Source organism: Talpa occidentalis, unplaced genomic scaffold, assembly GCF_014898055.3.
Source record: "Talpa occidentalis isolate TD23 unplaced genomic scaffold, MPIMG_talOcc4v2.1, whole genome shotgun sequence".
Classification (NCBI taxonomy): domain Eukaryota; kingdom Metazoa; phylum Chordata; class Mammalia; order Eulipotyphla; family Talpidae; genus Talpa; species Talpa occidentalis.
This window is the reverse complement of record NW_026555331.1, coordinates 61,978,050-61,992,131: the sequence shown is the minus strand read 5'-3', so window position 1 is coordinate 61,992,131 and position 14,082 is coordinate 61,978,050. Positions and strand designations below refer to the sequence as shown.

The window sequence follows — 14,082 nt, the reverse complement described above, 5'->3', positions numbered from 1 at the left end:
ATTAACATGGTATTTTTATAATACTGATACATCAAATGGGACCTTAATGAACCCCGCTGATTCCATTTAGTAAAGCATGCCTCAAAGTTATAATCAAGAGGAAAGCCATTGCCATCTGTTTAAAATACTAAGGAGCACAATTTAAACACAAAATGCTTATTTCTCTAAACTGTCTATTGTAGAGGTCTGCAAAAGTCATTTTTCTATGCAAACTAATTGTACAGTATTTTAATTTGAACCTTTTATTGTACATATACAAAACAGTGACATCTTAAGATGTAGGCACCCTGTTTAATTAAATGTTGACAACCACAGAAATAAGTAATGTTTGTCAATGTTACTTTTTTTAAGCAGGCTGCGCAGTTGCCGCTACAGAAACGTTAGTAGGTTTTACATTTCTAATGAATTTAATATTTCACAGCCTTTTGTTTATATTTGAAGAACTTTTCTTAACAGAAGCCACTGAAACTCTATGAAATGGAAAAAAACATAAGCATACGCTGTTGGTTTGCTGCTTCCAACGTCACTGAGTAAACAGGTTAACATTTACCCACAGCCAGGTGTGCAGTGTTCCATCTGCTTCCAGGCAGGTTGAAGGTCAATGTTTTAGGCTTGGAGCTGTTCTAGAGTTCCTTGGTTACATCTAGGTTACGGAGGCTATTTGGCTCCCAGGGTTATTATCAAAGCACTCAACATGTTCCATTGGTAATAAAACATGATTGATAACAGATTGCTTATTTACAATGTTTACACTATGGCCACAAGGATTTCCTCTGTTAACTTTTGAAAAAGTAGGTATTACCTATCTATTTTTTAAGTAACAATCACAATTCCGTCCTCCCTCCCCCCCCTTTTTTATAAAGCAAATCAACATCCTGGGTCATTCAGTCAGGAACATCACAGCTCAGAATTTCATTGCAAAAACAAAAGCAAACATTTGATATGAAATATCATATCAATATTAAGTGTTAGTCAACCAGCAAATGTATCTTCTGAGTTGCTAAGATGGATTTACCATATACAAAAAATTATTGAAAATAAAAAGCAGTATAGGCAACTCTGCACTTATGGGCCACCCAAAGGTGGGAAACATTCCAATTAGGAGTGATGAAAGAGGCAGAGAGGTCTTGGGTGTGAACAAAAACCCATGAAGAGATTAACCACACTGGAGTTTAAGGTGATACATTATAGCACTTTGAAACAGTTTACATAATTGTCACTTTGAGTATGCAAACTTCTAGAATGGGATCTATAAATCCTCACCCATTGTCCAATGCCATGCCTTGTGTTACACAGACTGGGCACAAGTTAACTGTTTATTGATTTTAGGGAGACTCATGTGATCATTTGGCAAATATTTACTGAGCAGATACATGGTTCAGAAACTATTATAATTATTGGGGATAAATTAGTGAACAAAAGATGGGAGTTTGAAGTTCTACAGGTGAATGCAAGACAATTCAAGACATAAACACAGAAATGGGACAATTACCCCTCACACAAATGTATGAAGAATACAATGCTAGGTGTTATGGGTAGAGACGAAAAATGGAGACATTTTGGATTGGGTGATCAAAGAAGGCCTTCCTGGTGCGGTGACATTTATGTCAAGAACTGAATGATAACAATCCAGCTTCAAGAGACGATTGTGCCATCCTGTGAAAGCAGACTGGTGGCAACTGTGAATCACCAATAAGCTTGGTTAGCTTAGGATCATCACAAATAAACAAAGAAAGTGGAGAAAAATACAAAATGAGATTGGAGTTAGATAAGGGCTGAAAAATGCATGGCCTTAACATCATGAAAAGAAGTTGGATTTTCCTCCCTAAGTGCAATGGAAAGGAATAGAGGGTTGTATGCAAAAAAGACATAATCTGATTTAAGTTTTAACTCTTCTATGTGGAGAAGGGATGGTAGAGAAGTAAGCCGAAAACAGAGGAGACCAGTTAGGGAGGTTGTGTTGCAACATAGGTGAAGAGTTTTCATGGTTTGTGTAGAGAGGAAGTTCCAAAGAATGGGAGAAATAGATACAGATTTGGGAGGGAAGGAGAGGAAGTATGGGATCAAAGATGACTTTAAGGATGCTACTTTTAGTAATTGGGCATCTCTTTCTGAAATGGAGACACTAGACACAGAGCAGTTTAAGGGAAAACGATAGATTTCTTCTATGGTCTCTTTAATTTTATAAGTGGCACAGTGATACAGTAAAATCAAATCATCAAAATAATACTTAAATCACTCAGTAGTACTGGTGACTCTACAAATATTCTCCTCAGCTTTTGCAGTGGTTATTCCCTTTTAGTTTCACCAACACAGCATGAAGTCTGAAGCCTCTCAACCTTTGATAAATGCCATCACTTGTCATTACACTGCTCTTCATTATAACTACCCCTCTAGATAATTTCTACACTTTCTTTAATAATAATGAAATCTACTTCTTATGATTGTTTTGTGAGTGTCATGCACTGTTCTGGGGGCTGAAATGACATAATTTCACCGAAAATTCACAAAAATCCTATGAAGTAAAGTATATCCCGATTTGATAGAAGAAATTAATGCTAAGAGAAGTAGAGATTCAGTTTGGAAGCCTCTCCTGATCACGAAGACATAGCTGGGTACTTTTGCTCTAAATTTGCACATCTTATTGTGAGTCTGCAGAGAATTTGAAACATTGCATCCAAATTGCTGGACACTCCTCTGAGATCCCTGAGATCACATTTGACTTGACTTTAGCACCAATCTGATTTTCCTACCAAAAAGTAATCACTCAATTGAAAACACTCCCTAAAAATGAACTATCTACAGTGGTTACAAGGGACTGGTGGAGGGGAAAATGGGGCTTTATTATTTAATGGGCACAGAGATTCAGTTTAGGATGAGGGAAATGTTTTGGAGATGGATGGTGGTGATAGTTGCACAACCATGTGAAAGTACTTCTAATGCCATGGGCCTGCACACTTAAAAAAAATGTTTTAAATGGTATCTTTTGAGATATTTATATGTATCTATATAGATATATAGATATATATATAAAATTACTATTTTAAAATGAATTATCTATACCCATTTGCCACTATTGCAGTAAAGAAAGGATTCACTGAAATTGATCCCAGACATGAATGTAAGTATCTACTGAGTTATGAGCTAGAAGGGGGATCTTTTGTATAGAAAAATGGTAGTTCAGAAATGGGGGAAGTGTTCATTGTATGTCCAGTTTCTCCCACTATTTAAGAAAACTATTTAAGGCCGAGTAAGCACAAGGATGAATGTAAAGGTTGAGTTCAAAGCAGATTGTCTAGCCTCTTGAGTTATATATTCTATAAAATGTATTTTCTGGTAGCAAGTAGAAAAGGGTGGGCTTACTCTATGATCTCAGCAGATGAGGCCCTTTCAATACAGATTTTTAAAATAATTTTTATCTGCTTTATACTTTAAAACTGAAAGACCTTGGAATCCCTCGGGAAACATGCCGAAAGAAAAGGTAACCGAATAAAAATCTGAAAGTAGCCAAGATTCTGATTTGCATGTGTGCCATCTACAAAGGGACCTTACATGTGTCTGCCAGAACTGCACTTCAGTCTGACTGACAGAGGCCGGATTCTTGAAAACACTTCCCGTAATGCCCAGGAGTTCTTCATGGTCTCCATCCAATTACTTATCCCTCGCAGCCTGAGAGATTTTATCTGTCTCACAGTTCAAAGACAGAATGTCTGCCAACAGGCCAAAACGATCATTAATAAGTTAACTGTTACCAGATAAGATTGAAATCTATGCATTCCTATTATAAAGTAATCTCTACTATAATTACTAGACAAACTATTGCCAATGTGCTACCTCTGACGTGGGAGCGAGGCGATGAGGTCACATGCTCTCTCGCAGTTCAACAGGTGCTAAGATCTTAGCGTTCCTTTGAGTCCCCAACCCCTCAAGCCCGAGGATGAACAGTAAGTAATGCTTCATACGTATCAAAAATAAAATCAATGCTTTACATAGCCCCCATCCCCTTAAAAAACTAAACCAGCATGGCTTGGTTCTGTGGTTGATTGATTTGCTTCTATCTAAGAATACAGGCCTACTGTTGAATACGAAGGTGGAAAAGACCAACGGAAGAGTCTGCGCCCTCAACTTCAGCAAATCTAAAAATGAATTTCTAACCGTTGACCTACCTCTACTCAACCAGTTCACTATCAACTCATCTTCCATTTGGACTTTTAGAGCAAGAGAAGAAAATAACACATTGAGGACAGGGAGAATAAGGTGATAATAGTTACAACGAATCTAAATTATCTCACTCATCACTGCCAAACACTGCTCAAAAGGCATTCACATATGAACTCATGTTATCCACAAAATTCATAACAGGGCCTCCCTGTTGGCGCAAGTCGTAGAGCGCAGCACGGTGAAGCTGTCTGCAGCGTCTGCAGCACGGGTTCAATCCCAGCCGGCCTGGCAAGATACCCACATGGTGTGGCAGACCTCTCCTGCCTCGCCCACTGCTCCCCTCAGCAGTGTATTTCAGTCAGTCTGCCTGTTCTGTTCTCCACTCTGTCTCTGGTGAATCCTCTCACCCTCCTGCACATCTGGTCTGTACCACGGTTCTTGTATGCATGAATAGATAAATCTTTAAAAAAAATTCATAATGAAGGAATAATTTTCTATAATGTATAAATGAACACATTTAGACACACAGAAGTTAAGAACCAACTCAAAGTCTCAAAATTAGTAAGCAAAAGTGAAGAGGGAAGAGAGGAAGGCAAGCAGGAACTCAAAAGAAGGTATATGGGTACTAAGGACAGTACACAGAAGACACCCTCGTTCCCAAAAGGACACTCCCACCATCTGAACTTGCCACAAATTCCACTTTCATAGAAGGTTACTGTGTTCATTAGCCTACTCTAGTGCTGAATCATAAGCTGTTTGTCTAACTAGATTTTAATTGAAAAAGTGATAGATGAATATGTCAAAACAATCACATAGTACTAGAGATATACCGATTTCCCTTACTCTAGGAAAGCAGCGGAAGCCTATGAAAGTTTTAGTCAGCTGACATGGCTTAAAGAGGAACAATCATCATTAATTGATACTCATGCTGTTTGAACATTCCTACACTCCCAAAAATAACCCACTAAATCATACCTAAGATAATACTACCATATAGTAAAAGCAGAAGTGATATGATAAACACACAGTGTGCAAAAAGGAGTTTCCCAGGAAGGAGCTTGGCTGGGCACTGGCTGCTCCGGTGCTACTGCCTCCAGAATGACTGCTGTAAAATGTTCTTTTCACTTTTTACCTTTTGTCATAAAAGTGAAATCATCTTTGGATTTCTTTTAGTTAGTGAAAACACTCAGTAATGTAGTTCTTTCCTAAAAGTGAAGTGGCATAATGCAAACTCTCAAAAAAGCAGAGAATACACATACAATAAAAGGGTACCCCGGCCCTCCTGGAGAGGCTACCACTGGGCCCTTTTGTATCTACTCTAGTCCACATTTCTGAACAGCCATTAAATGCGAAGCTCTATTCAATGAATGAATATTGTGCAATGCTCTCTGCTTGTTCTCTTAAGCCAGTTTCTTCTTGTTCTGTCCTCTGTAGAAATGAAGAAGTTAGTACTGCCCATAGAGATATGAGTCCATATACTTAATTTAACAAAATAATAGTTTTTAATTGCTAAGCAACATAAATGTGTGTATAGTTGGGAATTAGAACCAATAACCTGATAATGTTATGGTGACTGCAGTAAAACAGCAATTCACAAATTATATCTCATTTTCATTCCTATATTTTATTTACTTAAGCAAACAAACAGAAAAAGCCATGCACTTCATTGCTGATGTACAATCTCTCAGACCCAATAAATAGCCACTCTCTTTTCTTACTTTCAATTCTATTGTTTTTTTCACTTACTCAAGAAAACATTTTTTCACTTACTCAAGAAAACATAAAACATTAATGAAAAATATTGTGTCGAAGGTGCTAGATCCTGAGGATGCAAAGCCTAATATCATGTGACAGGGCTCTTTTCTCTGAGACTGGCAGGATAGCACCATGTAAGTGACAAGTAATCAGAATAACAATAATCACAACAAAATGCAAACGATGCAACTAAGAATGTTCATGATAACTCCACGCTTACAGGTTTTCAGTATGCAGGAGGCCAACAACAGTGTCCTACATTAACATACAAGAAACTCATTTCAGCATTAAAACAACTCCAATATTACTGCCATCTTCATTTTACAGAAGAAATGGCCCATCGAGGTCACAATTCAGTAACACCCTTGCTCACATATCAAACTGAGGTCTACTTAGTCATCTGATCGAAGCACTAGCTATTGTCTTTGTTCCATCCATCCCATGATATTGTGTCCATAGCCATGCTATTCAGAGTGTTCCAGAAATTCAGAAAAAGAAATGCAATTCAGGCCTAGGTGGTAGGAGAAAGCTTCTGGGAGCAGGTCTCCTTGAATTAAATTTTAAGTATGAATAAGACATTTCCACAAAGGGATGTGGTGTAGGAAAGGGAATGCAATCTAAAGTCACTGAGTCCAGAAACAGTTGATCCCACTTGGAAACTATTTAGTTTTCTCAAGGTGGACCAGAGTTTTCCTTTCAAGCAGCAGAGAGAGAAGCTTATGCCTCCCTCTGTGTACATGTTATCTCTACTGTACCTCTTCCTGAGTCTGACAGAAAAACTGTCATTTTAAATTTCTAATTATTTCAGGACTGTGGTGGTTACAACCTTTGGAAATCCTAAAAACACCTGAAAACCACACCTTCTATGAGGCAGTTCATTTATGTATAATAGTAAAGCTCTATCTTAAATTATTAATGAAAATATTATCAATTGAACATTAAAACTAAGTTATTATAGTCACATGGTTGAGGTGATTCACCATTCTCCTTCTATGATGGCTATCAAAAATATTTATAGGAAGAAACTTCTTTTTTTTTTTTAATAGAGGCATGTTTTTATTTATTTATTTATTTGTTTGTTTTGTTTATACATGCACTGGGTACAGTCAGAAGCGCGGGAGGGCGAGAGAATTCACCAGAGCCAGAGCGGGGAGCAGAGCAGGCAGAAGGACCGAAGTACACTGCTGAGGGGAGCAGCGGGCGGCAGGAGAGGTCTGTGCGCCATGTGGGACCCTCCTCCGGTGGCCGGGGAGCAGTCGGGGATCGAACCGGCGCCGCAGAGGCCGCGGGCAGCTTCGCAACCCAGCGCTCAACCGCTGCGCCACGGGGGAGGCCCGGAAGAAACTTCTTTATACATTACTGGTATTGAAATTGGTATAATTTATTTTTTGTAAAGCGTATGTGTGTGTCTCTATGTGTGATGTTTGATGTTTTTTGTTTTGGTACAAATTAATTGCTTTATTTTGGCCTGGGGTCACCTTTTTATCATTTACAAAAGCATAGATCTTATGTGTATCTTTTCTGAGTCTTAGGCATTTCTCTTCTTTATAAAGAGGTCTCCAAAACAATGATCCTTCCAGAAAAATATCTGGCAATCATATATAACTTAGGATAATGTCAAGGGATGCCCATAGTTAGGTTACATAAGCTTTTTGACATCTCAGTCTTTTCCCACCTACATTCGTCCTACAGTGTGGTTTTGTGATTCAATAACCTTTGTATCAAATAGTTAAAATACAACTACCAGAAGCTCTGGTGTTTTCATATCGTTAACTTTTCCTCCTATACCTTGACCCTCTCAGTTTGTTTATGTCATTATATGTTTTTCACACATTTCATGTATTCCTTTTACTATTTGTCAATATACAATATTTTTCACACTATTTTAAAATTTGTTGCCAAAAGTCTGCCCCTTTTTAGCTTCTGCCCATTTTAATTCAGTAGACTCAAATTATTAATATACTCTCACTTTCTTCCTCTATATTACTGTATTTTGCATTATTGTACTAATAAATCTGTGCTTAAAACAATGAAACTAAAAGTATTTTATCTCCTCTTTGGCTCAATTTTTTTTAGTTTTTTTTTAAGGTTTCCATTAATCTTTTTTCTTTGAGTTTTATCCTAACACACCATTTTTCCATTCTTAAGATTCTGAAGATTCTAAAAACTCCCCATCCTTAAGATACCAACTTTGCATGTTCATCTATTCATTCTTAATGTTGAAAAAGTATCACTAAATAGTAATATTATACAGAACAATCATAAAAAGTGAGGGCTCCAGAACAATTTTTTGATAGTGCTTAGTGGTCTATGACTTTAGATGAAAGACTTCTCTGTGAAAGAAATTGTGTACACTGACACCCATTAAATACTGAATTAGGTATCCAATGTGAATTACCCAGTAGTTTTTATGTACATACCATAATTACAATGTAAATTCAGGCCTTTGAGTTTAACAATAAACTTTCAAATATTAAATTTCATTCTGGCATAACATATTTTGATCTAAAATAAGAGAACTATTATAACGTATGGCTGCCTGAACACAAAGTTGAGAAGTTTCTAAACATTCGTGTGAGTCTGATAAGAGTCTGATAACACAGTTGATAACTAAATATCAACAACAAGGTTAGGGTTTTTTGTTTTGATTTTTACAATACAAAATTTGTTCTTCGCTTGTGCTATCTCCTCCCTTTTATAGGGCTGAGTTATCAACATTTTTCTCACATTCCATCTGAGATTTTCAGCCAATAGTATCCCTTTTCAATAACAATAGTAGCTATTTCAGAGAAATTACACTACTTATTTTTCTCATTTTGATAAGGCATAGACCACAAGTGTAACAAGATTATGCCTGGTAGAAGTAATATTATATTAGAATTTTAGAGCTAGAAGAAACCTTAGATTATGTCACAAAAGCCTATTCCTCCCATAACCTGAAAAGTCTGCTCCCCTCAAAAGTGAAGTTATTCACTATCTGCCCAAGCTTACTAATTAGCAGGGACCCTTGAGACAGAACTTCTGGCTCTTAGGTCAGTGTTCATGCTCCCACAGCATTCCCCACTCCCTTATGGGCAGTTTTGATGTGTTCTTTTAAAAATGCTTTTACTCATTTTCTCTTGGTTTTGTTCAATTTTGAAGCCAATAACAAGTTGACTGGTAAAATGGCAACAAGAAGGGTCTTTTCCGAGTTTTCATAAATTTCTCCCTGAGATTCTGTAATAGCATATGGTGTGACGAATGCTCTCTGGACTAGAAAATCTGAATAATTCTTAGGCTGCCTAACTAGCTTTGGGCCTTAGGCAAACGCACTTAAATTCTCTCCGACTTTATTTTCTTCATCTATGAAATGACATTTGGGCTAAATGACCTCTGACCTCATGTCCTATTTTGGAATTAAACCAATATTGCCAAATACACCGAAGTCACTCAAGAACTGGGTTATGATAATCCTACATCTTGTCAGGGCCTCTCCTGGTGGCGCAGGTGGTTGAGCGCTGTGCTGTGAAGCTAGCTGTCCGCTGCCTCTGCAGTACTGGTTCGATCCCGGCCGGCCGGCGAGGGTCCCACATGGGGCAGCAGACTGCTCCTGTTTCACCCACTGCTCCCCTCAGCAGTGTACTTCAGTCAATCTGCTAGTTCTGTTCCCTGCTCTGTCTCTGGTGAATTCTCTCACCCTCCCACGCATCTGGCCTGTACCTTGGTTCTTGTATAAATGAATAAAAAAATCTTTTAAAAAAAATCCTACATCATGTCAGTTCACATCAGTCATTCATTAATAGGGCATGGCTAAAAAAACATGAGCAAGTTTGATTAAATGAAGAATGTTAAACTCAACCAACTTTAATGAAAGTGGATTTGATATGGATAGAAAGTGTGTTGTCCACATATCAATTATAACTGACAGCTACAATTATCAAATATTTCACAAATTGTCTTCTATTGAATCTGAAAAACTATATATAGTTGAAAGAACTACTGTTACACTTGTACTTTCTTTTGTCTTAATCATGGTCACTTCGGGTTGCTTACTATGCTATCGCTCTCTGAAATTTCCTATGTAAGGAAGACTAAATAGCTGGAGGAGAAAAGATTTTAGGATTTTTGTTTATATCCTATATATAATGCACTTCCTTGTTAATTTTCATTAATGCTCCATGCTTGAATATCTTATTCCCTCCCATTATCTTTCTAACAGGATAATGTCCTGCCATGTCCATTTTTTTCTCATTTTTCACTTGTTACCCTAACACCTCATTCTAGCTTCCCACTAAATTACCCTTTAGGCTAAAAATTAAAGACTCTAAAGCACTTCTGTAAATTGCTGACCATGATTTGTTTTTATTTCCTTCAGAAAAATATTCAGCATAACTTATAAAGGCTTTATATATTACCCTCTGGTTTGGGACAGAAGAGAGCTTATTTAAGTACATTGAGAACTGTATTCTCAAAGAAGAAGCAAGAAACTTTATTGAATCAATACTTTATTCTAACTTACTCAGTTTTATACCCATTAAAGTGAAAAGAAAAAAATAAAATTTTTATAACAATTCTAATGTTTCCTAACTTAGCAGAAATTCACATAAAAATTCTTAGTCACAACTGGGCCGTGAGGAGCATCAGTTTCCTATTATTTCAGAAAATTTGTATGTTCTCTGCCATCTTAGATTATCAGTAGCAACTGAAGCTTGAAGCCTCTCACATTAGGTAGAGGCAGAGCAGAGAACTCCCACCACCACTGATGGGCATTTTGTCAAACTCAACACACACTAATTCAAGTAGCTAATATTCTGTGCAAAACACACTCTAATCATTAGTTAAATAAACAAATGAATTGAGTGTTCAACTGTCGACATGACCAAAATCTGCTCACATAGGGATCAACATCATGCCCTGGTGAACTTTTGACATGCCAGAGACTCTGTTATCCACCGCAGCTAAGTCACAAGGCCCATGTTACCACAGCAGGCACAAAGAATTCTTTCACTGTAAGTCCAAAGGTAGTTTGGAAAGAATCATGAGCCTCACTGCCACTACCTTAGGAAAAGTTGTTTTTTGTCTCTGAGCCCTTGTTGGTCATCATGACCCATACCCCTCCCCTCATGGGCCCAGCCTCTCCTGTTCATCTGTTATTTCTAAAAACCAAAAAAAAAAAAAAAAATGTGATCAGGCCACACCCTTGCATCAAAACTTCCACTGGTCCCTGACAAGCAGGTGAGGTCAAAACAAGCATCAACACCAGATGAAACTTAATCACAATTCTGTATTCCAATCACTTGCTTTGGCCATCTGGAATGTATTTCAGAATAAGGACAGAGTGTGTGAGTGTGTGTGTGTGTATGTGCGTGTGTGTGTGTGAAGCTATATCCCACCTAATACCTCTAAGGTATTAAATGTATGTTATTATTTCCTTTCTGTCTCTATTCAATTACTGGATTGCTTTCCCGTTTCATAATATGGCATATTCATCCCTCACCGTGTGAACTCCAGTACCTTCTTTCACTCCCCACTTTCAGTCCCACTTTGAGATATCAGTGCTTCCAAACTCATCAGGTACTTTAAGGAGTCTGTATGGCATAAACAGTATGCCTTTTCCCCTTCTTCCCTGGAGAATATACAGCCATTGTTTAATACTAACTTCTTACATCTTTCCCAAACTTTAGGGATTCACAGTTCCTTTTGGCTTCAACACTGTATTTACTCACTCACTCACTCACTCACTCACTCACTCATTCACTCATTCACTCACTCACTCACAGCAATTCTACTTTGTGATAAGAAGTGTAAACTCTAGAAGGAGTCTTCCTGAAATCAAATCTCAGCCCTGCCACTCACTTACTGTGTAACATTGAGCAAGTTATTTAATCTTAGGACCCAGTTATCTTTAGATGTAAAAAAGTAGAAAAAAAATTTAAGGAATACTTGACATATTATAGAAAAACAATGTGTGGAAGGGTAGTCTGGGGTTCTTGTCTGTGTTCTTCCCTATATTACATGAGAGAATCCACACAAGTTGATAGAATCAGCATTAACTGTTGAATGAGTTGAGCCCCCAGTACCTGATCTGTATATTGAGGGTCTTGAACTGAATAGTTTTTCTGTCTCTTCTGTGTTTATTATTCTCACATTTTCTCTTAATCTGTTTATTAATTACCCTTCAGAGCTTCTTTACGTAAGTTTTTTGTGGTTGTTGTTGTTTTTGTTTGTTAGTTTGTTTTTGTAGCAATGTGCCCATAGAATTCCTTAACAATTTCCAGGTCAAAACCTACTGAAAGGAAAATCCTTACTTTCCTTTCTAATTAGTATGCTTCCTTTAGATGAGAACATTCATACTACTGCAAGAAGGATTCCCCATAAAATCCAAATGATGTCCCACTGTCAAAGACTTCTGATGGTTAACGGTAAGGGATTAGATGCCAAAAAAAATCCAAGATACAGACATTTGATATTCATGAGTGTTTGCGTTACCTGCCAAGGATCACAACTGGTCAAGTAAACATTATTTCCTACATAACATCCTTTAAATATTGGTAGTTGACACAAAGTGATAAATATATTTCAGAGTTCACTCAATCAAAGAGTTTTAAATCCAGAGGAAACTTTAGCATTTTAAAATATATATTCTCTGTTGATGTCAGATACCACCTTTATCTATTAATCCATTGTGTTAACAGAGGAAGAACAAAAAAACAATTTACTTCTCTATAGGAACTATTTGCAAATTCATTATGATCGGAAATTGAAAGTATCACATACCGGGCAGAAATAAATTTATCTTTACGAATTGTCAAATTCATACACCTAGTTTTTATTATGTAGCTTTAGACTTACTTCCATGTGCTTTTAGATGTCTAGATCTAGTCTAATAGTAAAGCCATCATATGGCTGACGTCACAAATGAAGCGTGATTCTATAGTATGAAGACTTATTTTTAGCAAATACACCAGTATTTAACCATAGATAAAATTAGTCCCTTTTTAAAGTAATAAAATTATTTGATAATAGTCAAAGGGGTTTATCTTTATCTAAAAATTCCTGTATTGGAATTATTACCTTCCCTTGTGTGTGTCCGTATGTTGGTAAGAAAACCTTATATGTATGTAACTTAAATTTAAAGAAGTTACCAAAAGGTCAATCATGTGTGTAATAGAACAAGTGTAGCAAAATAGTATGGTAGGGCCTCCCTGGTGGCACAAGGGTTAAGACTCAACCTATGAAACTATCTGCAGCCACTGCAGCAAGAGTTCGATTCCATTCAATTCCTGGCCAGCCAGGGAGCCACCCACATGGCACAGCAGACCTCTCCTGACTTGCCCGCTGCTCCCCTCAGCAGTGTACTTTGGTCAGTCTACCTGTTCTGTTCCCCACTCTGTCTCTGGTAAGTCCTCTCACCCCCCACACCTCTGGCCTGTACCCCAACTCTTGTATGCATAGATAGATGGATCTTTGAAAGAAAAAAACAAAAACAAAAACAAAATATTATGGTAAAATCTAGGTTCATTTTAAAATCTCTCAACTTGGTTTTATATTTGAATGTTTTCATAATAAAAAAAATCAAACCTTAACTTAATAAAGTATGTAATCTATTAGGTACTAGACTCACCCTTTAAGATGTTAACTAAATCACCAAGCTAACTTTCATATATCTATAATTGTGTACCTATAAACACATATGTATATATCATAGCTCTGAAATTTTTTTGTATTAAAATTTATATAAGTGGCATTCACAATTTTTCTCAAACAATGGCAATATTTTTGGATTAACTGTGTAGTATTAAAGGGTATATCAGGTTTTTGATTTACAAATTCTTGCCATTATATTCACTTATAAAACAAAGAGTCAATTTTAGGACTTTCCTCCACTAGCCCGGAATGCTTGACCGAGGTATATCCCTGAAGTAGTCCTATTATCCCTGCACTAAAGTGTGCTTTTTTTTTTTTTTTTTAAGGACTGTGTAGGCAAGAATGGAGTTTTGATCAAACATGTGGAACTGATTGATGCTGGCATTCAGCCCTGGGTTCATTTAAATTATGATACCAAATACAGTAGAAAGGGGACCAAGACTTATGAATGGATACTTCCTGTCTTTGAGCGGCACTGAATCCCAAGAGGCGCCCTAAACCATAAGTCTTGCAACCACAAAATGTACTCTTCCTTTTTTC

General features: G+C 37.1%; 1 protein-coding gene across 2 annotated transcripts in view; it reads right to left on the bottom strand.

Annotated features, from left to right (window-relative positions):
• The window catches only part of TOX (thymocyte selection associated high mobility group box), a 299,999-nt gene that overhangs the window by 212,511 nt on the left and 73,406 nt on the right, over window positions 1-14,082 (bottom strand). The gene's annotated exons all lie outside the window — the stretch shown is intronic.